Here is a 24869-nt window from a genome sequence, read left to right as displayed (position 1 = left end):
GGTTAGGGTTAGGTTTTGGTTTAGGGTTGCGTTTAAGGTTAGGTTTAAGGTAAGTGTTACGGTTAGTGTGAGGTTTAGGGTTAGGGTTAGTTTCGGGATAAGTGTTGAAGTTAGGGTTAGGCTTAGGGTTAGGTTTAGTGTTAGGGTTAGGATTAGGAATAGGGTTAGGTGTTAAAGTGATGTTTAATTTAGGTTTTGGTTCAGGGTTATGATTAGGGTTCAGGCTATGGTTAGGGTTAGGGTTAAGTTAAGGTTATTGTTAGGACTACAGGTTAGGGTTAGGGATTATGTGTTTGGATTAGGATTAGTGTTAGTGCTAGGCAAGTTTAGGTTTAGGGTTATCGTAGCGTTAGTGTTAGGGTTAGGGTTACGGTTAGGGTTAGAGTTTAGGATCAGAGTTAGGGTTAGGGTTAGTGTTACAGTTAGGATTATAGTTAAGGTTAGGGATTAGTGTTAGAGTTAGGGTTAAGGTTATGTTCAGGTTAGGGATTAGTGTTAGAGTTAGGGTTAAGGTTATGTTCAGGGCTAGGGTTAGGGTTAGTGTTAGGATTAGGGTTATTGTTAGGGTTAGATGTTAGGGTTAGGGTTAGGGTTATGGTTAGAGTTTAGAGGTTAGGGTTAGGGTTTGGATTAGGGTTAAGGTTAGGGTTAGGGTTTGGATTAGGGTTAGGGTTAGAGTTAGCAATAGGGGTAGGCTTAGGGTTAGGGTTTGGGTTAATGTTAGGGTTAGGTTTAGGTTTAGGGTTAAGTTTATTGTTAGGGCTACATTTCAGGGTAAGGGGTTATGGGTTAGGATTAGTATTAGGGTTACTGCTAGGAAGGGTTAGGTTTAGTGTTAGGCTTGGGTTATCGTAGTGTTAATGTTTGGGTTCGGGTTACGGTTAGGGTTTGAGTTTAGGGTCAGGGTTAGGGTTAGGGTTAGTGTTAGGGTTCTGATTATTGTTCAGGTTAGAGATTAGTGTTAGTGTTTGGGTTAGGTTTAGGGTTGGGTCAGGTTTAGTGTTAGGGTTAGTGTTAGGATTAGGGTTATTGTTAGGGTTAGAGGTTAGATTTGGGTTAGGGTTATGGTTTGAGGTTAGAGGTTAGGGTTATCATTTGGATTAGGGTTAAGGTAAGAGTTAGGGTTTGGATTAGTGTTAGGGTTAGGGTTAGGGATTGAGTTAGGTTTAGGGTTAGGCTTATGGTTATGGTTAGGGATCGGGTTAGGCTTAGCTTTAGGCTTAGGGTCAGGATTAGGGTTAGTGTTAGGGTTTTGGTTACAGTTAGGCCTCATGGTTAGGGTTAGTGTTAGGTTTAGTGTTAGAATTACGTTTAGGGTTAGGGTTAGTGGTTAGTGTTAGGTTTAGTGTTAGGGTGAGGGTTAGGGTTAGGGTGAGAGGTTAGGGTTAGGGTTAGTGTTAGGGTTAGGGTTATGGTTTGAGGTTAGATGTTAGGGTTAGCATTTGGATTAGGGTTAAAGTAAGGGTTAGGGTGTGGAGTAGGGTTAGGGTTAGGGTTAGAGTTAGGGTTAGGGTTAGGCTTAGGGTCAGGGTTAGGGATCGGGTTAGGCTTAGCGTTAGGGTCAGGATTACGGTTAGTGTTAGGGTTAGTGTTAGGTTTGGGGTTAGGGTTATGGTTAGGGATTAGGGTTAGGGTCAGGATTACGGTGAGTGTTAGGTTTAGGGTTAGGGTTAGGGTTAGGTTAAGTGTTTTGGTTAGGGTTAGGTTTTGGTTTAGAGTTACCTTTAAGGTTAGGTTTAAGGTAAGTTGTACGGTTAGTTTTAGGTTTAGGGTTAGGGTTAGTTTCGGGATAAGTGTTGAAGTTAGGGTTAGGCTTAGGGTTAGGTTTAGTGTTAGGGTTATGATTAGGAATAGGGTTAGGTGTTAAAGTGATGTTTAATTTAGGTTTTGGTTCAGGGTTATGATTAGGGTTCAGGCTATGGTTAGGGTTAGGCTTAAGTTAAGGTTATTTTTAGGACTACAGGTTAGGGTTAGGGATTTTGTGTTTGGATTAGGATCAGTGTTAATGCTAGGCAAGTTTAGGTTTAGGGTTATCGTAGCGTTAGTGTTAGGGTTAGGGTTACGTTTAGGGTTAGAGTTTAGGATCAGAGTTAGGGTTAGGGTTAGTGTTACAGTTAGGATTATAGTTAAGGTTAGGGATTAGTGTTAGAGTTAGGGTTAAGGTTATGTTCAGGGCTAGGGTTAGGGTTAGTGTTAGGATTAGGGTTATTGTTAGGGTTAGATGTTAGGGTTAGGTTTAGGGTTATGGTTAGAGTTTAGAGGTTAGGGTTAGGGTTTGGATTAGGGTTAAGGTTAGGGTTAGGGTTTGGATTAGGGTTAGGGTTAGAGTTAGCAATAGGGGTAGGCTTAGGGTTAGGGTTTGAGTTAATGTTAGGGTTAGGTTTAGGTTTAGGGTTAAGTTTATTGTTAGGGCTACATTTCAGGGTAAGGGGTTATGGGTTAGGATTAGTATTAGGGTTAGTGCTAGGAAGGGTTAGGTTTAGTGTTAGGCTTGGGTTATCGTAGTGTTAATGTTTGGGTTCGGGTTACGGTTAGGGTTTGAGTTTAGAGTCAGGGTTAGGGTTAGGGTTAGGGTTAGGGTTCTGATTATTGTTCAGGTTAGAGATTAGTGTTAGTGTTTGGGTTAGGTTTAGGGTTGGGTCAGGTTTACTGTTAGGGTTAGTGTTAGGATTAGGGTTATTGTTAGGGTTAGAGGTTAGATTTGGGTTAGGGTTATGGTTTTAGGTTAGAGGTTAGGGTTAGCATTTGGATTAGGGTTAAGGTAAGAGTTAGGGTTTGGATTAGGGTTAGGGTTAGGGTTAGGTATTGAGTTAGGTTTAGGGTTAGGCTTATGGGTATGGTTAGGGATCGGGTTAGGCTTAGCGTTAGGCTTAGGGTCAGGATTAGGGTTAGTGTTAGGGTTTTGGTTACAGTTAGGCCTCATGGTTAGGGTTAGTGTTAGGTTTAGTGTTAGAGTTACGTTTAGGGTTAGGTTTAGTTGTTAGTGTTAGGTTTAGTGTTAGGGTGAGGGTTAGGGTTAGGGTGAGAGGTTAGGGTTAGGGTTAGTGTTAGGGTTAGGGTTATGGTTTGAGGTTAGATGTTAGGGTTAGCATTTGGATTAGGGTTAAAGTAAGGGTTAGGGTGTGGAGTAGGGTTAGGGTTAGGGTTAGAGTTAGGGTTAGGGTTAGGCTTAAGGTCAGGGTTAGGGATCGGGTTAGGCTTAGCGTTAGGGTCAGGATTACGGTTAGTGTTAGGGTTAGTGTTAGGTTTGGGGTTAGGGTTATGGTTAGGGATTAGGGTTAGGGTCAGGATTACGGTGAGTGTTAGGTTTAGGGTTAGGGTTAGGGTTAGGTTAAGTGTTTTGGTTAGGGTTAGGTTTTGGTTTAGGGTTACGTTTAAGGTTAGGTTTAAGGTAAGTGTTACGGTTAGTGTGAGGTTTAGGGTTAGGGTTACTTTCGGGATAAGTGTTGAAGTTAGGGTTAGGCTTAGGGTTAGGTTTAGTGTTAGGGTTAGGATTAGGAATAGGGTTAGGTGTTAAAGTGATGTTTAATTTAGGTTTTGGTTCAGGGTTATGATTAGGTTTCAGGCTATGGTTAGGGTTAGGGTTAAGTTAAGGTTATTGTTAGGACTACAGGTTAGGGTTAGGGATTATGTGTTTGGATTAGGATTAGTGTTAGTGCTAGGCAAGTTTAGGTTTAGGGTTATCGTAGCGTTAGTGTTAGGGTTAGGGTTATGGTTAGGGTTAGAGTTTAGGATCAGAGTTAGGGTTAGGGTTAGTGTTACAGTTAGGATTATAGTTAAGTTTAGGGATTAGTGTTAGAGTTAGGGTTAAGGTTATGTTCAGGGCTAGGGTTAGGGTTAGTGTTAGGATTAGGGTTATTGTTAGGGTTAGATGTTAGGGTTAGGGTTAGGGTTATGGTTAGAGTTTAGAGGTTAAAGTTAGGGTTTGGATTAGGGTTAAGGTTAGGGTTAGGGTTTGGATTAGGGTTAGGGTTAGAGTTAGCAATAGGGGTAGACTTAGGGTTAGGGTTTGGGTTAATGTTAGGGTTAGGTTTAGGTTTATGGTTAAGTTTATTGTTAGGGCTACATTTCAGGGTAAGGGGTTATGGGTTAGGATTAGTATTAGGGTTAGTGCTGCGAAGGGTTAGGTTTAGTGTTAGGCTTGGGTTATCGTAGCGTTAATGTTTGGGTTAGGGTTACGTTTAGGGTTTGAGTTTAGGGTCAGGGTGAGGGTTAGGGTTAGTGTTAGGGTTCTGATTATTTTTCAGGTTAGAGATTAGTGTTAGTGTTTGGGTTAGGTTTAGGGTTGGGTCAGGTTTAGTGTTAGGGTTAGTGTTAGGGTTAGGGATATTGTTAGGGTTAGAGGTTAGATTTGGTTTAGGGTTATGGTTTGAGGTTAGAGGTTAGGGTTAGCATTTGGATTAGGGTTAAGGTAAGAGTTAGGGTTTGGATTAGGGTTAGGGTTAGGGTTAGAGATTGAGTTAGGTTTAGGGTTAGGCTTATAGTTATGGTTAGGGATCGGGTTAGGCTTAGCGTTAGGCTTAGGGTCAGGATTAGGGTTAGTGTTAGGGTTTTGGTTACAGTTAGGCATCATGGTTAGGGTTAGTGTTAGGTTTAGTGTTAGAGTTACGTTTAGGGTTAGCGTTAGTGGTTAGTGTTAGGTTTAGTGTTAGGGTGAGGGTTAGGGTTAGGGTGAGAGTTTAGGGTTAGGGTTAGTGTTAGGGTTAGGGTTATGGTTTGAGGTTAGATGTTAGGGTTAGCATTTGGATTAGGGTTAAAGTAAGGGTTAGGGTGTGGAGTAGGGTTAGGGTTAGGGTTAGAGTTAGGGTTAGGGTTAGGCTTATGGTCAGGGTTAGGGATCGGGTTAGGCTTAGCGTTAGGGTCAGGATTACGGTTAGTGTTAGGGTTATGTTAGGTTTGGGGTTAGGGTTATGGTTAGGGATTAGGGTTAGGGTCAGGTTTACAGTGAGTGTTAGGTTTAGGGTTAGGGTTAGGGTTAGGTTAAGTGTTTTGGTTAGGGTTAGGTTTTGGTTTAGGGTTACGTTTAAGGTTAGGTTTAAGGTAAGTGTTACGGTTAGTGTGAGGTTTAGGGTTAGGGTTACTTTCGGGATAAGTGTTGAAGTTAGGGTTAGGCTTAGGGTTAGGTTTAGTGTTAGGGTTAGGATTAGGAATAGGGTTAGGTGTTAAAGTGATGTTTAATTTAGGTTTTGGTTCAGGGTTATGATTAGGGTTCAGGCTATGGTTAGGGTAAGGGTTAAGTTAAGGTTATTGTTAGGACTACAGGTTAGGGTTAGGGATTATGTGTTTGGATTAGGATTAGTGTTATTGCTAGGCAAGTTTAGGTTTAGGGTTATCGTAGCGTTAGTGTTAGGGTTAGGGTTATGGTTAGGGTTAGAGTTTAGGATCAGAGTTAGGGTTAGGGTTAGTGTTACAGTTAGGATTATAGTTAAGTTTAGGGATTAGTGTTAGAGTTAGGGTTAAGGTTATGTTGAGGGCTAGGGTTAGGGTTAGTGTTAGGATTAGGGTTATTGTTAGGGTTAGATGTTAGGGTTAGGGTTAGGGTTATGGTTAGAGTTTATAGGTTAGGGTTTCGGTTTGGATTAGGGTTAAGGTTAGGGTTAGGGTTTGGATTAGGGTTAGGGTTAGAGTTAGCAATAGGGGTAGACTTAGGGTTAGGGTTTGGGTTAATGTTAGGGTTAGGTTTAGGTTTAGGGTTAAGTTTATTGTTAGGGCTACATTTCAGGGTAAGGGGTTTTGGGTTAGGATTCGTATTAGGGTTAGTGCTAGTAAGGGTTAGGTTTAGTGTTAGGCTTGGGTTATCGTAGCGTTAATGTTTGGGTTAGGGTTACGTTTAGGGTTTGAGTTTAGGGTCAGGGTTAGGGTTAGGGTTAGTGTTAGGGTTCTGATTATTGTTCAGGTTAGAGATTAGTGTTAGTGTTTGGGTTAGGTTTAGCGTTGGGTCCGGTTTACTGTTAGTGTTAGTGTTAGGATTAGGATTATTGTTAGGGTTAGAGGTTAGAGTTGGGGTTAGGGTTATGGTTTGAGGTTAGAGGTTAGGGTTAGCATTTGGATTAGGGTTAAGGTAAGGGTTAGGGTTTGGATTAGGGTTAGGGTTAGAGTTTGAGATAGGTTTAGGGTTAGGCTTAGGGTTATGGTTAGGGATCGGGTTAGGCTTAGCGTTAGGCTCAGGGTCAGGATTAGGGTTAGTGTCAGGGTTTTGGTTACAGTTAGGCATCATGGTTAGGGTTAGTGTTAGGTTTAGTGTTAGAGTTACGTTTAGGGTTAGGGTTAGGGTTAGGGTTAGTGTTAGGGTTAGGGTGAGGGTTAGGTTATGTGTGAGATGTTAGGGTTAGTGTTAGTGTTAGGGTTAGGATTATGGTTTGAGGTTAGGGTTAGAGTTAGGGTTAGGGTTAGGGTTAGGGTTAGGGTTAGGGTGAGGGTTAGGTTTAGGGTGAGATGTTAGGGTTAGTGTTAGTGTTAGGGTTAGGATTATGGTTTGAGGTTAGAGGTTAAGGTTAGCATTTGGATTAGGGTTAAGGTAAGGGTCAGGGTTTGGAGTAGGATTAGGGTTAGTGTTAGAGTTAGGGTTAGGGTTAGGCTTAGGGTTAGGGTTAGGGATCGGTTTAGGCTTAGCATTAATCTTAGGGTCAGTATTAGTGTTAGTGTTAGGGTTTGGGTTACAGCTAGGCATCAGGGCTAGTGTTAGTATTAGTTTTAGTGTTAGAGTTAGGTTTAGGGTTAGGGTTAGTGTTTAGCGTTAGGGTTAGGATTAGGGTGAGGGTTAGGGTTAGGTTGAGAGGTTAGGGTTAGGCTTAGTGTTAGGGTTAGGGTTAGTGTTAGGGTTAGGGTTAAAGGTAAGGGTGAGGGTTACGTTAGGACTCGGTTTATGGTTACAGTTAGGGTTTGGGTTATGGTTATGTTTAGGGTTAGTGGTAGAGCTAGACAGGGTTAGAGTTAGGGTTTGGGTTAAGGTTTGGGTTATCATAGGGTTAGGCTTAGGGATAGTTTAAGGTCAGGGTTAGGGTTAGAGTTAGTGTGAAGTTTAGGGTTATTGTTAGCGTAAGAGTTTATTTTTAGGTTTAGGGTAGCTTTAGAGTTTAGAGTGAGGGTTAGGATTAGCGATAGGTTTTGAGTTAGAGTTCGGATTACTGTTAGTTTAGGGCTGGGCTTAGCGTCAGTTTAGGGTCAGTGTTAGGTGTTAGTGTTAGGGTTAGCGTTATTGTTAGAGATTAGTGTTAGGGTTAAGCTTAGGGTTAGGGTAAGTGTTAGGATTAGGGGTTAGAGGTTAGGGTTAGGGTTAGGTTTAGGGTTAGGGTTAGTGTTATGGTTTAGTGTTAGGGTTAGGGTTCGGTTTAGGGTTAGGTTTAAGGTTACGGTTATGTATTAGGGTTGGGGTTAGGTTTAGGGGTAGGGAATAGGTTTCGGTTTATTTAGGGTTAGGGTTACGTTTAGTGTTTATGTTTGTGTTAAGGTTAGGTTTAGTGTTAGGGGTATGTGTTATGGTTATGGTTATGGTTAGGGTTAGGTATAGGGGTAGGTTTAGGGTTAGGTTTTGGGTTACTGTTAGGTTTAGGGTTAGGTTTTTGGGGTAGGTTTAGGGTTAAGGATTAGGGTTAGAATTAGTGTTAGGGTTAGGCTTAGGTTTAGGTTTAGGGATTGTGTTAGGTTTAGGGTTAGGGTTTGGGTAACCATTAGGCGTCAGGGTTAGGTCTAGGATCAGGGTTAGGGTTAGGGTTAGGATTAGGGTTAGGGTTAGTGGTTAGCATTAGGGTTAGGATTAGGATTATGGTTATGGTTAGGGTGAGGGTTAGCGTTAGGGTTGGGGTTAGGGTTAGAGGTTAGGATTAGTGTTAGTGTTAAGTTTAAGATTAGGGTTAGGGTTAGTGGTTATGGTGATGGTAACCTTAGGGCTCGGTTTAGTGTTACGGTTAAGGTTAGGGTTACGGTCGGGGTTAGGTTTAGATTTAGGTTTAGAACTAGGCAGGGTTAGAGTTAGCTTTAGGGATAAGGTTAGAGTTATTGTAGTGTTTGGGTTAGTGTTAGTGTTAGGGATACGGTTACAGTTTAAGGTCAGTGTTAAGGCAAGAGTTACTGTTTGCTTTAGGGTTATTGTTAGTGTAAATGTTTAGGGTTAGGGTTAGGTTAGGGTTAGGGTTAGGGCTACAGTTTAGGTTTAGGGGTTATGGGTTTGGATTAGGATTAGTGTTAGTGCTAGGCAGGTTTAGGTTTAGGGTTATCGTAGCGTTAGTGTTAGGGTTAGGGTTATGGTTAGGGTTAGAGTTTAGGATCAGAGTTAGGGTTAGGGTTAGTGTTACAGATAGAATTATTGTTAAGTTTAGAGATTAGTGTTAGAGTTAGGGTTAGGGTTATGTTCAGGGTTAGGGTTAGGGTTACTGTTAGGATTAGGTTTATTGTTAGGGTTAGATGTTAGGGTTAGGGTTAGGGTTATGTTTAGAGTTTAGAGGTTAGGGTTAGGGTTTGGATTAGGGTTAAGGTTAGGGTTAGGGTTTGGATTAGGGTTAGGGTTAGAGTTAGCAATAGGCGTAGGCTTAGGGTTAGGGTTTGGGTTAATGTTAGGGTTAGGTTTAGGTTCAGGGTTAAGTTTATTGTTAGGGCTACATTTCAGGGTTAGGGGTTATGGGTTAGGATTAGTATTAGGGTTAGTGCTAGGAAGGGTTAGGTTTAGTGTTAGGCTTGGGTTATCGTAGCGTTAATGTTTGGGTTAGGGTTACGTTTAGGGTTTGAGTTTAGGGTCAGGGTTAGGGTTAGGGTTAGTGTTAGGGTTCTGATTATTGTTCAGGTTAGAGATTAGTGTTAGTGTTTGGGTTAGGTTTAGGGTTGGGTCAGGTTTAGTGTTAGGGTTAGTGTTAGGATTAGGGTTATTGTTAGGGTTAGAGGTTAGATTTGGGTTAGGGTTATGGTTTGAGGTTAGAAGTTAGGGTTAGCATTTGGATTAGGGTTAAGGTAAGAGTTAGGGTTTGGATTAGGGTTAGGGTTAGGGTTAGAGATTGAGTTAGGTTTAGGGTTAGGCTTATGGTTATGGTTAGGGATCGGGTTAGGCTTAGCGTTAGGCTTAGGGTCAGGATAAGGGTTAGTGTTAGGGTTTTGGTTACAGTTAGGCATCATGGTTAGGGTTAGTGTTAGGTTTAGTGTTAGAGTTACATTTAGGGTTAGGGTTAGTGGTTAGTGTTAGGTTTAGTGTTAGGGTGAGGGTTAGGGTTAGGGTGAGAGGTTAGGGTTAGGGTTAGTGTTAGGGTTAGGGTTATGGTTTGAGTTTAGATGTTAGGGTTAGCATTTGGATTAGGGTTAAAGTAAGGGTTAGGGTGTGGAGTAGGGTTAGGGTTAGAGTTAGGGTTAGGGTTAGGCTTAAGGTCAGGGTTAGGGATCGCGTTAGGCTTAGCGTTAGGGTCAGGATTACGGTTAGTGTTAGGGTTAGTGTTAGGTTTGGGGTTAGGATTATGGTTAGGGATTAGGGTTAGGGTCAGGATTATGGTGAGTGTTAGGTTTAGGGTTAGGGTTAGGGTTAGGTTAAGTGTTTTGGTTAGGGTTAGGTTTTGGTTTATGGTTACGTTTAAGGTTAGGTTTAAGGTAAGTGTTACGGTTAGTGTGAGGTTTAGGGTTAGGGTTAGTTTCGGGATAAGTGTTGAAGTTAGGGTTAGGCTTAGGGTTAGGTTTAGTGTTAGGGTTAGGATTAGGAATAGGGTTAGGTGTTAAAGTGATGTTTAATTTAGGTTTTGGTTCAGGGTTATGATTAGGGTTCAGGCTATGGTTAGGGTTAGGGTTAAGTTAAGGTTATTTTTAGGACTACAGGTTAGGGTTAAGGATTATGTGTTTGGATTAGGATCAGTGTTAATGCTAGGCAAGTATAGGTATAGGGTTATCGTAGCATTAGTGTTAGGGTTAGGGTTACGTTTAGGGTTAGAGTTTAGGATCAGAGTTAGGTTAGGGTTAGTGTTACAGTTAGGATTATAGTTAAGGTTAGGGATTAGTGTTAGAGTTAGGGTTAAGATTATGTTCAGGTTAGGGATTAGTGTTAGAGTTAGGGTTAAGGTTATGTTCAGGGCTAGGGTTAGGGTTAGTGTTAGGATTAGGGTTATTGTTAGGGTTAGATGTTAGGGTTAGGGTTAGGGTTATGGTTAGAGTTTAGAGGTTAGGGTTAGGGTTTGGATTAGGGTTAAGGTTAGGGTTAGGGTTTGGATTAGGGTTAGGGTTAGAGTTAGCAATAGGGGTAGGCTTAGGGTTAGGGTTTGGGTTAATGTTAGGGTTAGGTTTAGGTTTAGCGTTAAGTTTATTGTTAGGGCTACATTTCAGGGTAAGGGGTTTTGGGTTAGGATTAGTATTAGGGTTAGTGCTAGGAAGGGTTAGGTTTAGTGTTAGGCTTGGGTTATCGTAGTGTTAATGTTTGGGTTCGGATTACGGTTAGGGTTTGAGTTTAGGGTCAGGGTTAGGGTTAGGGTTAGGGTTAGGGTTCTGATTATTGTTCAGGTTAGAGATTAGTGTTAGTGTTTGTGTTAGGTTTAGGTTTGGGTCAGGTTTACTGTTAGGGTTAGTGTTAGGATTAGGGTTATTGTTAGGGTTAGAGGTTAGATTTGGGTTAGGGTTATGGTTTGAGGTTAGAGGTTAGGGTTAGCATTTGGATTAGGGTTAAGGTAAGAGTTAGGGTTTGGATTAGGGTTAGGGTTAGGGTTAGGGATTGAGTTAGGTTTAGGGTTAGGCTTATGGTTATGGTTAGGGATTGGGTTAGGCTTAGCGTTAGGCTTAGGGTCAGGATTAGGGTTAGTGTTAGGGTTTTGGTTACAGTTAGGGATCATGGTTAGGGTTAGTGTTAGGTTTAGTGTTAGAGTTACGTTTAGGGTTAGGGTTAGTGGTTAGTGTTAGGTTTAGTGTTAGGGTGAGGGTTAGGGTTAGGGTGAGAGGTTAGGGTTAGGGTTAGTGTTAGGGTTAGGGTTATGGTTTGAGGTTAGATGTTAGGGTTAGCATTTGGATTAGGGTTAAAGTAAGGGTTAGGGTGTGGAGTAGCGTTAGGGTTAGGGTTAGAGTTAGGGTTAGGGTTAGGCTTAGGGTCAGGGTTAGGGATCGGGTTAGGCTTAGCGTTAGGGTCAGGATTACGGTTAGTGTTAGGGTTAGTGTTAGGTTTGGGGTTAGGGTTATGGTTAGGGATTAGGGTTAGGGTCAGGATTACGGTGAGTGTTAGGTTTAGGGTTAGGGTTAGGGTTAGGTTAAGTGTTTTGGTTAGGGTTAGGTTTTGGTTTAGGGTTACGTTTAAGGTTAGGTTTAAGGTAAGTGTTACGGTTAGTGTGAGATTTAGGGTTAGGGTTAGTTTCGGGATAAGTGTTGAAGTTAGTGTTAGGCTTAGGGTTAGGTTTAGTGTTAGGGTTAGGATTAGGAATAGGGTTAGGTGTTAAAGTGATGTTTAATTTAGGTTTTGGTTCAGGGTTATGATTAGGGTTCAGGCTATGGTTAGGGTTAGGGTTAAGTTAATGTTATTGTTAGGACTACAGGTTAGGGTTAGGGATTATGTGTTTGGATTAGGATCAGTGTTAGTGCTAGGCAAGTTTAGGTTTAGGGTTATCGTAGCGTTAGTGTTAGGGTTAGGGTTACGGTTAGGGTTAGAGTTTAGGATCAGAGTTAGGGTTAGGGTTAGTGTTACAGTTAGGATTATAGTTAAGTTTAGGGATTAGTGTTAGAGTTAGGGTTAAGGTTATGTTCAGGGCTAGGGTTAGGGTTAGTGTTAGGATTAGGGTTATTGTTAGGGTTAGATGTTAGGGTTAGGGTTAGGGGTATGTTTAGAGTTTAGAGGTTAGGGTTAGGGTTTGGTTTAGGGTTAAGATTAGGTTTAGGGTTTGGATTAGGGTTAGGGTTAGAGTTAGCAATAGGGGTAGGCTTAGGGTTAGGGTTTGGGTTAATGTTAGGGTTAGGTTTAGGTTTAGGGTTAAGTTTATTGTTAGGGCTACATTTCAGGGTAAGGGGTTATGGGTTAGGATTAGTATTAGGGTTAGTGCTAGGAAGGGTTAGGTTTAGTGTTAGGCTTGGGTTATCGTAGTGTTAATGTTTGGGTTAGGGTTACGGTTAGGGTTTGAGTTTAGGGTCAGGGTTAGGGTTAGGGTTAGTGTTAGGGTTCTGATTATTGTTCAGGTTAGAGATTAGTGTTAGTGTTTGGGTTAGGTTTAGCGTTGGGTCCGGTTTACTGTTAGTGTTAGTGTTAGGATTAGGATTATTGTTAGGGTTAGAGGTTAGAGTTGGGGTTAGGGTTATGGTTTGAGGTTAGAGGTTAGGGTTAGCATTTGGATTAGGGTTAAGGTAAGGGTTAGGGTTTGGATTAGGGTTAGGGTTAGAGTTTGAGATAGGTTTAGGGTTAGGCTTAGGGTTATGGTTAGGGATCGGGTTAGGCTTAGCGTTAGGCTCAGGGTCAGGATTAGGGTTAGTGTCAGGGTTTTGGTTACAGTTAGGCATCATGGTTAGGGTTAGTGTTAGGTTTAGTGTTAGAGTTACGTTTAGGGTTAGGGTTAGGGTTAGGGTTAGTGTTAGGGTTAGGGTGAGGGTTAGGTTATGTGTGAGATGTTAGGGTTAGTGTTAGTGTTAGGGTTAGGATTATGGTTTGAGGTTAGGGTTAGAGTTAGGGTTAGGGTTAGGGTTAGGGTTAGGGTTAGGGTGAGGGTTAGGTTTAGGGTGAGATGTTAGGGTTAGTGTTAGTGTTAGGGTTAGGATTATGGTTTGAGGTTAGAGGTTAAGGTTAGCATTTGGATTAGGGTTAAGGTAAGGGTCAGGGTTTGGAGTAGGATTAGGGTTAGTGTTAGAGTTAGGGTTAGGGTTAGGCTTAGGGTTAGGGTTAGGGATCGGTTTAGGCTTAGCATTAATCTTAGGGTCAGTATTAGTGTTAGTGTTAGGGTTTGGGTTACAGCTAGGCATCAGGGCTAGTGTTAGTATTAGTTTTAGTGTTAGAGTTAGGTTTAGGGTTAGGGTTAGTGTTTAGCGTTAGGGTTAGGATTAGGGTGAGGGTTAGGGTTAGGTTGAGAGGTTAGGGTTAGGCTTAGTGTTAGGGTTAGGGTTAGTGTTAGGGTTAGGGTTAAAGGTAAGGGTGAGGGTTACGTTAGGACTCGGTTTATGGTTACAGTTAGGGTTTGGGTTATGGTTATGTTTAGGGTTAGTGGTAGAGCTAGACAGGGTTAGAGTTAGGGTTTGGGTTAAGGTTTGGGTTATCATAGGGTTAGGCTTAGGGATAGTTTAAGGTCAGGGTTAGGGTTAGAGTTAGTGTGAAGTTTAGGGTTATTGTTAGCGTAAGAGTTTATTTTTAGGTTTAGGGTAGCTTTAGAGTTTAGAGTGAGGGTTAGGATTAGCGATAGGTTTTGAGTTAGAGTTCGGATTACTGTTAGTTTAGGGCTGGGCTTAGCGTCAGTTTAGGGTCAGTGTTAGGTGTTAGTGTTAGGGTTAGCGTTATTGTTAGAGATTAGTGTTAGGGTTAAGCTTAGGGTTAGGGTAAGTGTTAGGATTAGGGGTTAGAGGTTAGGGTTAGGGTTAGGTTTAGGGTTAGGGTTAGTGTTATGGTTTAGTGTTAGGGTTAGGGTTCGGTTTAGGGTTAGGTTTAAGGTTACGGTTATGTATTAGGGTTGGGGTTAGGTTTAGGGGTAGGGAATAGGTTTCGGTTTATTTAGGGTTAGGGTTACGTTTAGTGTTTATGTTTGTGTTAAGGTTAGGTTTAGTGTTAGGGGTATGTGTTATGGTTATGGTTATGGTTAGGGTTAGGTATAGGGGTAGGTTTAGGGTTAGGTTTTGGGTTACTGTTAGGTTTAGGGTTAGGTTTTTGGGGTAGGTTTAGGGTTAAGGATTAGGGTTAGAATTAGTGTTAGGGTTAGGCTTAGGTTTAGGTTTAGGGATTGTGTTAGGTTTAGGGTTAGGGTTTGGGTAACCATTAGGCGTCAGGGTTAGGTCTAGGATCAGGGTTAGGGTTAGGGTTAGGATTAGGGTTAGGGTTAGTGGTTAGCATTAGGGTTAGGATTAGGATTATGGTTATGGTTAGGGTGAGGGTTAGCGTTAGGGTTGGGGTTAGGGTTAGAGGTTAGGATTAGTGTTAGTGTTAAGTTTAAGATTAGGGTTAGGGTTAGTGGTTATGGTGATGGTAACCTTAGGGCTCGGTTTAGTGTTACGGTTAAGGTTAGGGTTACGGTCGGGGTTAGGTTTAGATTTAGGTTTAGAACTAGGCAGGGTTAGAGTTAGCTTTAGGGATAAGGTTAGAGTTATTGTAGTGTTTGGGTTAGTGTTAGTGTTAGGGATACGGTTACAGTTTAAGGTCAGTGTTAAGGCAAGAGTTACTGTTTGCTTTAGGGTTATTGTTAGTGTAAATGTTTAGGGTTAGGGTTAGGTTAGGGTTAGGGTTAGGGCTACAGTTTAGGTTTAGGGGTTATGGGTTTGGATTAGGATTAGTGTTAGTGCTAGGCAGGTTTAGGTTTAGGGTTATCGTAGCGTTAGTGTTAGGGTTAGGGTTATGGTTAGGGTTAGAGTTTAGGATCAGAGTTAGGGTTAGGGTTAGTGTTACAGATAGAATTATTGTTAAGTTTAGAGATTAGTGTTAGAGTTAGGGTTAGGGTTATGTTCAGGGTTAGGGTTAGGGTTACTGTTAGGATTAGGTTTATTGTTAGGGTTAGATGTTAGGGTTAGGGTTAGGGTTATGTTTAGAGTTTAGAGGTTAGGGTTAGGGTTTGGATTAGGGTTAAGGTTAGGGTTAGGGTTTGGATTAGGGTTAGGGTTAGAGTTAGCAATAGGCGTAGGCTTAGGGTTAGGGTTTGGGTTAATGTTAGGGTTAGGTTTAGGTTCAGGGTTAAGTTTATTGTTAGGGCTACATTTCAGGGTTAGGGGTTATGGGTTAGGATTAGTATTAGGGTTAGTGCTAGGAAGGGTTAGGTTTAGTGTTAGGCTTGGGTTATCGTAGCGTTAATGTTTGGGTTAGGGTTACGTTTAGGGTTTGAGTTTAGGGTCAGGGTTAGGGTTAGGGTTAGTGTTAGGGTTCTGATTATTGTTCAGGTTAGAGATTAGTGTTAGTGTTTGGGTTAGGTTTAGGGTTGGGTCAGGTTTAGTGTTAGGGTTAGTGTTAGGATTAGGGTTATTGTTAGGGTTAGAGGTTAGATTTGGGTTAGGGTTATGGTTTGAGGTTAGAAGTTAGGGTTAGCATTTGGATTAGGGTTAAGGTAAGAGTTAGGGTTTGGATTAGGGTTAGGGTTAGGGTTAGAGATTGAGTTAGGTTTAGGGTTAGGCTTATGGTTATGGTTAGGGATCGGGTTAGGCTTAGCGTTAGGCTTAGGGTCAGGATAAGGGTTAGTGTTAGGGTTTTGGTTACAGTTAGGCATCATGGTTAGGGTTAGTGTTAGGTTTAGTGTTAGAGTTACATTTAGGGTTAGGGTTAGTGGTTAGTGTTAGGTTTAGTGTTAGGGTGAGGGTTAGGGTTAGGGTGAGAGGTTAGGGTTAGGGTTAGTGTTAGGGTTAGGGTTATGGTTTGAGTTTAGATGTTAGGGTTAGCATTTGGATTAGGGTTAAAGTAAGGGTTAGGGTGTGGAGTAGGGTTAGGGTTAGAGTTAGGGTTAGGGTTAGGCTTAAGGTCAGTGTTAGGGATCGGGTTAGGCTTAGCGTTAGGGTCAGGATTACGGTTAGTGTTAGGGTTAGTGTTAGGTTTGGGGTTAGGATTATGGTTAGGGATTAGGGTTAGGGTCAGGATTATGGTGAGTGTTAGGTTTAGGGTTAGGGTTAGGGTTAGGTTAAGTGTTTTGGTTAGGGTTAGGTTTTGGTTTAGGGTTACGTTTAAGGTTAGGTTTAAGGTAAGTGTTACGGTTAGTGTGAGGTTTAGGGTTAGGGTTAGTTTCGGGATAAGTGTTGAAGTTAGGGTTAGGCTTAGGGTTAGGTTTAGTGTTAGGGTTAGGATTAGGAATAGAGTTAGGTGTTAAAGTGATGTTTAATTTAGGTTTTGGTTCAGGGTTATGATTAGGGTTCAGGCTATGGTTAGGGTTAGGGTTAAGTTAAGGTTATTTTTAGGACTACAGGTTAGGGTTAAGGATTATGTGTTTGGATTAGGATCAGTGTTAATGCTAGGCAAGTATAGGTATAGGGTTATCGTAGCATTAGTGTTAGGGTTAGGGTTACGTTTAGGGTTAGAGTTTAGGATCAGAGTTAGGTTAGGGTTAGTGTTACAGTTAGGATTATAGTTAAGGTTAGGGATTAGTGTTAGAGTTAGGGTTAAGATTATGTTCAGGTTAGGGATTAGTGTTAGAGTTAGGGTTAAGGTTATGTTCAGGGCTAGGGTTAGGGTTAGTGTTAGGATTAGGGTTATTGTTAGGGTTAGATGTTAGGGTTAGGGTTAGGGTTATGGTTAGAGTTTAGAGGTTAGGGTTAGGGTTTGGATTAGGGTTAAGGTTAGGGTTAGGGTTTGGATTAGGGTTAGGGTTAGAGTTAGCAATAGGGGTAGGCTTAGGGTTAGGGTTTGGGTTAATGTTAGGGTTAGGTTTAGGTTTAGCGTTAAGTTTATTGTTAGGGCTACATTTCAGGGTAAGGGGTTTTGGGTTAGGATTAGTATTAGGGTTAGTGCTAGGAAGGGATAGGTTTAGTGTTAGGCTTGGGTTATCGTAGTGTTAATGTTTGGGTTCGGATTACGGTTAGGGTTTGAGTTTAGGGTCAGGGTTAGGGTTAGGGTTAGGGTTAGGGTTCTGATTATTGTTCAGGTTAGAGATTAGTGTTAGTGTTTGTGTTAGGTTTAGGTTTGGGTCAGGTTTACTGTTAGGGTTAGTGTTAGGATTAGGGTTATTGTTAGGGTTAGAGGTTAGATTTGGGTTAGGGTTATGGTTTGAGGTTAGAGGTTAGGGTTAGCATTTGGATTAGGGTTAAGGTAAGAGTTAGGGTTTGGATTAGGGTTAGGGTTAGGGTTAGGGATTGAGTTAGGTTTAGGGTTAGGCTTATGGTTATGGTTAGGGATTGGGTTAGGCTTAGCGTTAGGCTTAGGGTCAGGATTAGGGTTAGTGTTAGGGTTTTGGTTACAGTTAGGGATCATGGTTAGGGTTAGTGTTAGGTTTAGTGTTAGAGTTACGTTTAGGGTTAGGGTTAGTGGTTAGTGTTAGGTTTAGTGTTAGGGTGAGGGTTAGGGTTAGGGTGAGAGGTTAGGGTTAGGGTTAGTGTTAGGGTTAGGGTTATGGTTTGAGGTTAGATGTTAGGGTTAGCATTTGGATTAGGGTTAAAGTAAGGGTTAGGGTGTGGAGTAGCGTTAGGGTTAGGGTTAGAGTTAGGGTTAGGGTTAGGCTTAGGGTCAGGGTTAGGGATCGGGTTAGGCTTAGCGTTAGGGTCAGGATTACGGTTAGTGTTAGGGTTAGTGTTAGGTTTGGGGTTAGGGTTATGGTTAGGGATTAGGGTTAGGGTCAGGATTACGGTGAGTGTTAGGTTTAGGGTTAGGGTTAGGGTTAGGTTAAGTGTTTTGGTTAGGGTTAGGTTTTGGTTTAGGGTTACGTTTAAGGTTAGGTTTAAGGTAAGTGTTACGGTTAGTGTGAGATTTAGGGTTAGGGTTAGTTTCGGGATAAGTGTTGAAGTTAGTGTTAGGCTTAGGGTTAGGTTTAGTGTTAGGGTTAGGATTAGGAATAGGGTTAGGTGTTAAAGTGATGTTTAATTTAGGTTTTGGTTCAGGGTTATGATTAGGGTTCAGGCTATGGTTAGGGTTAGGGTTAAGTTAAGGTTATTGTTAGGACTACAGGTTAGGGTTAGGGATTATGTGTTTGGATTAGGATCAGTGTTAGTGCTAGGCAAGTTTAGGTTTAGGGTTATCGTAGCGTTAGTGTTAGGGTTAGGGTTACGGTTAGGGTTAGAGTTTAGGATCAGAGTTAGGGTTAGGGTTAGTGTTACAGTTAGGATTATAGTTAAGTTTAGGGATTAGTGTTAGAGTTAGGGTTAAGGTTATGTTCAGGGCTAGGGTTAGGGTTAGTGTTAGGATTAGGGTTATTGTTAGGGTTAGATGTTAGGGTTAGGGTTAGGGGTATGTTTAGAGTTTAGAGGTTAGGGTTAGGGTTTGGTTTAGGGTTAAGATTAGGTTTAGGGTTTGGATTAGGGTTAGGGTTAGAGTTAGCAATAGGGGTAGGCTTAGGGTTAGGGTTTGGGTTAATGTTAGGGTTAGGTTTAGGTTTAGGGTTAAGTTTATTGTTAGGGCTACATTTCAGGGTAAGGGGTTATGGGTTAGGATTAGTATTAGGGTTAGTGCTAGGAAGGGTTAGGTTTAGTGTTAGGCTTGGGTTATCGTAGTGTTAATGTTTGGGTTAGGGTTATGGTTAGTGTTTGAGTTTAGGGTCAGGGTTAGGGTTAGGGTTAGGGTTCTGATTATTTTTCAGGTTAGAGATTAGTGTTAGTGTTTGGGTTAGGTTTAGGGTTGGGTCAGGTTTAGTGTTAGGGTTAGTGTTAGGATTAGGGTTATTGTTAGGCTTAGAGGTTAGATTTGGGTTAGGGTTATGGTTTGATGTTAGAGGTTAGGGTTAGCATTTGGATTAGGGTTAAGAGTTAGGGTTTGGATTAGGGTTAGGGTTAGGGTTAGGGATTGAGTTAGGTTTAGGGTTAGGCTTATGGTTATGGTTAGGGATCGGGTTAGGCTTAGCGTTAGGCTTAGGGTCAGGATTAGGGTTAGTGTTAGGGTTTTGGTTACAGTTAGGCATCATGGTTAGGGTTAGTGTTAGGTTTAGTGTTAGAGTTACGTTTAGGGTTAGGGTTAGTGGTTAGTGTTAGGTTTAGTGTTAGGGTGAGGGTTAGGGTTAGGGTGAGAGGTTAGGGTTAGGGTTAGTGTTATGGTTTGAGGTTAGATGTTAGGGTTAGCATTTGGATTAGGGTTAAAGTAAGGGTTAGGGTGTGGAGTAGGGTTAGGGTTAGGCTTAGGGTCAGGGTTAGGGATCGGGTTAGGCTTAGCGTTAGGGTCAGGATTACGGTTAGTGTTAGGGTTAGTGTTAGGTTTGGGGTTAGGGTTATGGTTAGGGATTAGGGTTAGGGTCAGGATTACGGTGAGTGTTAGGTTTAGGGTTAGGGTTAGGGTTAGGTTAAGTGTTTTGGTTAGGGTTAGGTTTTGGTTTAGGGTTTCATTTAAGGTTAGGTTTAAGGTAAGTGTTATGGTTAGTGTGAGGTTTAGGGTTAGGGTTAGTTTCGGGATAAGTGTTGAAGTTAGGGTTAGGCTTAGGGTTAGGTTTAGTGTTAGGGTTAGGATTAGGAATAGGGTTAGGTGTTAAAGTGATGTTTAATTTAGGTTTTGGTTCAGGGTTATGATTAGGGTTCAGGCTATGGTTAGGGTTAGGGTTAAGTTAAGGTTATTGTTAGGACTACAGGTTAAGGTTAGGGATTATGTGTTTGGATTAGGATTAGTGTTAGTGCTAGGCAAGTTTAGGTTTAGGGTTATCGTAGCGTTAGTGTTAGGGTTAAGGTTACAGTTAGGGTTAGAGTTTAGGATCAGAGTTAGGGTTAGGGTTAGTGTTACAGTTAGGATTATAGTTAAGTTTAGGGATTAGTGTTAGAGTTAGGGTTAAGTTTATGTTCAGGGCTAGGGTTAGGGTTAGTGTTAGGATTAGGGTTATTGTTAGGGTTAGATGTTAGGGTTAGGGTTAGGGTTATGGTTAGAGTTTAGAGGTTAGGGTTAGGGTTTGGATTAGGGTTAAGGTTAGGGTTAGGGTTTGGATTAGGGTTAGGGTTAGAGTTAGCAATAGGGGTAGGCTTAGGGTTAGGGTTTGGGTTAATGTTAGGGTTAGGTTTAGGTTTAGCGTTAAGTTTATTGTTAGGGCTACATTTCAGGGTAAGGGGTTTTGGGTTAGGATTAGTATTAGGGTTAGTGCTAGGAAGGGTTAGGTTTAGTGTTAGGCTTGGGTTATCGTAGCGTTAATGTTTGGGTTCGGGTTACGGTTAGGGTTTGAGTTTAGGGTCAGGGTTAGGGTTAGGGTTAGGGTTAGGGTTCTGATTATTGTTCAGGTTAGAGATTAGTGTTAGTGTTTGGGTTAGGTTTAGGGTTGGGTCAGGTTTAGTGTTAGGGTTAGTGTTAGGATTAGGGTTATTGTTAGGGTTAGAGGTTAGATTTGGGTTAGGGTTATGGTTTGAGGTTAGAGGTTAGGGTTAGCATTTGGATTAGGGTTAAGGTAAGAGTTAGGGTTTGGATTAGGGTTAGGGTTAGGGTTAGGGACTGAGTTAGGTTTAGGGTTAGGCTTATGGTTATGGTTAGGGATCGGGTTAGGCTTAGCGTTAGGCTTAGGGTCAGGATTAGGGTTAGTGTTAGGGTTTTGGTTACAGTTAGGCATCATGGATAGGGTTAGTGTTAGGTTTAGTGTTAGAGTTACGTTTAGGGTTAGGGTTAGTGGTTAGTGTTAGGTTTAGTGTTAGGGTGAGGGTTAGGGTTAGGGTGAGAGGTTAGGGTTAGGGTTAGTGTTAGGGTTAGTGTTATGGTTTGAGGTTAGATGTTAGGGTTATCATTTGGATTAGGGTTAAAGTAAGGTTTAGGGTGTGGAGTAGGGTTAGGGTTAGGGTTAGAGTTAGGGTTAGGGTTAGGCTTAGGGTCAGGGTTAGGGATCGGGTTAGGCTTAGCGTTAGGGTCAGGATTACGGTTAGTGTTAGGGTTAGTGTTAGGTTTGGGGTTAGGGTTATGGTTAGGGATTAGGGTTAGGGTCAGGATTACGGTGAGTGTTAGGTTTAGGGTTAGGGTTAGGGTTAGGTTAAGTGTTTTGGTTAGGGTTAGGTTTTGGTTTAGGGTTACGTTTAAGGTTAGGTTTAAAGTAAGTGTTATGGTTAGTGTGAGATTTAGGGTTAGGGTTAGTTTCGGGATAAGTGTTGAAGTTAGGGTTAGGCTTAGGGTTAGGTTTAGTGTTAGGGTTAGGATTAGGAATAGGGTTAGGTGTTAAAGTGATGTTTAATTTAGGTTTTGGTTCAGGGTTATGATTAGGGTTCAGGCTATGGTTAGGGTTAGGGTTAAGTTAAGGTTATTGTTAGGACTACAGGTTAGGGTTAGGGATTATGTGTTTGGATTAGGATCAGTGTTAGTGCTAGGCAAGTTTAGGTTTAGGGTTATCGTAGCGTTAGTGTTAGGGTTAGGGTTACGCATAGGGTTAGAGTTTAGGATCAGAGTTAGGGTTAGGGTTAGTGTTACAGTTAGGATTATACTTAAGTTTAGGGATTAGTGTTAGAGTTAGGGTTAAGGTTATGTTCAGGGCTAGGGTTAGGGTTAGTGTTAGGATTAGGGTTATTGTTAGGGTTAGATGTTAGGGTTAGGTTTAGGGATTGAGTTAGGTTTAGGGTTAGGCTTATGGTTATGGTTAAGGATCGGGTTAGGCTTAGCGTTAGGCTTAGGGTCAGGATTAGGGTTAGTGTTAGGGTTTTGGTTACAGTTAGGCATCATGGTTAGGGTTAGTGTTAGGTTTAGTGTTAGAGTTACGTTTAGGGTTAGGGTTAGTGGTTAGTGTTAGGTTTAGTGTTAGGGTGAGTGTTAGGGTTAGGGTGAGAGGTTAGGGTTAGGGTTAGTGTTAGGGTTAGTGTTATGGTTTGAGGTTAGATGTTGGGGTTAGCATTTGGATTAGGGTTAAAGTAAGTTTAGGGTGTGGAGTAGGGTTAGGGTTAGGGTTAGAGTTAGGGTTAGGGTTAGGCTTAGGGTCAGGGTTAGGGATCGGGTTAGGCTTAGCTTTAGGGTCAGGAATACGGTTAGTGTTAGGGTTAGTGTTAGGTTTGGGGTTAGGGTTATGGTTAGGGATTAGGGTTAGGGTCAGGATTACGGTGAGTGTTAGGTTTAGGGTTAGGGTTAGGGTTAGGTTAAGTGTTTTGGTTAGTGTTAGGTTTTTGTTTAGGGTTACGTTTAAGGTTAGGTTTAAGGTAAGTGTTACGGTTAGTGTGAGGTTTAGGGTTAGGGTTAGTTTCGGGATAAGTGTTGAAGTTAGGGTTAGGCTTAGGGTTAGGTTTAGTGTTAGGGTTAGGATTAGGAATAGGGTTAGGTGTTAAAGTGATGTTTAATTTAGGTTTTGGTTCAGGGTTATGATTAGGGTTCAGGCTATGGTTAGGGTTAGGGTTAAGTTAAGGTTATTGTTAGGACTACAGGTTAGGGTTAGGGATTATGTGTTTGGATTAGGATCAGTGTTAGTGCTAGGCAAGTTTAGGTTTAGGGTTATCGTAGCGTTAGTGTTAGGGTTAGGGTTACGGTTAGGGTTAGAGTTTAGGATCAGAGTTAGGGTTAGGGTTAGTGTTACAGTTAGGATTATAGTTAAGTTTAGGGATTAGTGTTAGAGTTAGGGTTAAGGTTATGTTCAGGGCTAGGGTTAGGGTTAGTGTTAGGATTAGGGTTATTTTAGGGTTAGATGTTAGGGTTAGGGTTAGGGTTATGGTTAGAGTTTGGAGGTTAGGGTTAGGGTTTGGATTAGGGTTAAGGTTAGGGTTAGGGTTTGGATTAGGGTTAGGGTTAGAGTTAGAAATAGGGGTAGACTTAGGGTTAGGGTTTGGGTTAATGTTAGGGTTAGGTTTAGGTTTAGGGTTAAGTTTATTTTTAGGGCTACATTTCAGGGTAAGGGGTTATGGGTTAGGATTAGTATTAGGGTTACTGCTAGGAAGGGTTAGGTTTAGTGTTAGGCTTGGGTTATCGTAGCGTTAATGTTTGGGTTAGGGTTATGGTTAGTGTTTGAGTTTAGGGTCAGGGTTAGGGTTAGGGTTAGGGTTAGGGTTCTGATTATTGTTCAGGTTAGAGATTAGTGTTAGTGTTTGGGTTAGGTTTAGGGTTAGGTCAGGTTTAGTGTTAGGGTTAGTGTTAGGATTAGGGTTATTGTTAGGCTTAGAGGTTAGATTTGGGTTAGGGTTATGGTTTGAGGTTAGAGGTTAGGGTTAGCATTTGGATTAGGGTTAAGGTAAGAGTTAGTGTTTGGATTAGGGTTAGGGTTAGGGTTAGGGATTGAGTTAGGTTTAGGGTTAGGCTTATTGTTATGTTTAGGGATCGGGTTAGGCTTAGCGTTAGGCTTAGGGTAAGGATTAGTGTTAGTGTTATGGTTTTGGTTACAGTTAGGCATCATGGTTAGGGTTAGTGTTAGGTTTAGTGTTAGAGTTACGTTTAGGGTTAGGGTTAGTGGTTAGTGTTAGGTTTAGTGTTAGGGTGAGGGTTAGGGTTAGGGTGAGAGGTTAGGGTTAGGGTTAGTGTTAGGGTTAGTGTTATGGTTTGAGGTTAGATGTTGGGGTTAGCATTTGGATTAGGGTTAAAGTAAGGGTTAGGGTGTGGAGTAGGGTTAGGGTTAGGGTTAGAGTTAGGGTTAGGGTTAGGCTTAGGGTCATGGTTAGGGATCGGGTTAGGCTTAGCTTTAGGGTCAGGAATACGGTTAGTGTTAGGGTTAGTGTTAGGTTTGGGGTTAGGGTTATGGTTAGGGATTAGGGTTAGGGTCAGGATTACGGTGAGTGTTAGGTTTAGGGTTAGGTTTAGGGTTAGGTTAAGTGTTTTGGTTAGGGTTAGGTTTTGGTTTAGGGTTACGTTTAAGGTTAGGTTTAAGGTAAGTGTTACGGTTAGTGTGAGGTTTAGGGTTAGGGTTAGTTTCGGGATAAGTGTTGAAGTTAGGGTTAGGCTTAGGGTTAGGTTTAGTGTTAGGGTTAGGATTAGGAATAGGGTTAGGTGTTAAAGTGATGTTTAATTTAGGTTTTGGTTCAGGGTTATGATTAGGGTTCAGGCTATGGTTAGGGTTAGGGTTAAGTTAAGGTTATTGTTAGGACTACAGGTTAGGGTTAGGGATTATGTGTTTGGATTAGGATCAGTGTTAGTGCTAGGCAAGTTTAGGTTTAGGGTTATCGTAGCGTTAGTGTTAGGGTTAGGGTTACGGTTAGGGTTAGAGTTTAGGATCAGAGTTAGGGTTAGGGTTAGTGTTACAGTTAGGATTATAGTTAAGTTTAGGGATTAGTGTTAGAGTTAGGGTTAAGGTTATGTTCAGGGCTAGGGTTAGGGTTAGTGTTAGGATTAGGGTTATTGTTAGGGTTAGATGTTAGGGTTAGGGTTAGGGTTATGGTTAGAGTTTAGAGGTTAGGGTTAGGGTTTGGATTAGGGTTAAGGTTAGGGTTAGGGTTTGGATTAGGGTTAGGGTTAGAGTTAGCAATAGGGGTAGACTTAGGGTTAGGGTTTGGGTTAATGTTAGGGTTAGGTTTAGGTTTAGGGTTAAGTTTATTGTTAGGGCTACATTTCAGGGTAAGGGGTTATGGGTTAGGATTAGTATTAGTGTTAGTGCTAGGAAGGGTTAGGTTTAGTGTTAGGCTTGTTTTATCGTAGCGTTAATGTTTGGGTTAGGGTTACGGTTAGGGTTTGAGTTTAGGGTCAGGGTTAGGGTTAGGGTTAGTGTTAGGGTTCTGATTATTGTTCAGGTTAGAGATTAGTGTTAGTGTTTGGGTTAGGTTTAGCATTGGGTCCGGTTTACTGTTAGGGTTAGTGTTAGGATTAGGATTATTGTTAGGGTTAGAGGTTAGAGTTGGGGTTAGGGTTATGGTTTGAGGTTAGAGGTTAGGGTTAGCATTTGGATTAGGGTTAAGGTAAGGGTTAGGGTTTGGATTAGGGTTAGGGTTAGGGTTTGAGATAGGTTTAGGGTTAGGCTTAGGGTTATGGTTAGGGATCGGGTTAGGCTTATCATTAGGCTTAGGGTCAGGATTAGGGTTAGTGTCAGGGTTTTGTTTACAGTTAGGCATCATGGTTAGGGTTAGTGTTAGGTTTAGTGTTAGAGTTACGTTTAGGGTTAGGGTTAGGGTTAGGGTTAGGGTTAGGGTTAGGGTGAGGGTTAGGTTTAGTGTGAGATGTTAGGGTTAGTGTTAGTGTTAGGGTTAAGATTATGGTTTGAGGTTAGGGTTAGGGTTAGGGTTAGGGTTAGGGTTAGGGTTAGGGTTAGGGTGAGGGTTAGGTTTAGGGTGAGATGTTAGGG

This window comes from Cavia porcellus, unplaced genomic scaffold (assembly GCF_034190915.1).
Source record: "Cavia porcellus strain 051 isolate PalLab524CR breed Dunkin Hartley unplaced genomic scaffold, mCavPor4.1 scaffold_1, whole genome shotgun sequence".
Classification (NCBI taxonomy): Eukaryota; Metazoa; Chordata; class Mammalia; order Rodentia; family Caviidae; genus Cavia; species Cavia porcellus.
This window is presented reverse-complemented; position numbering follows the sequence as displayed.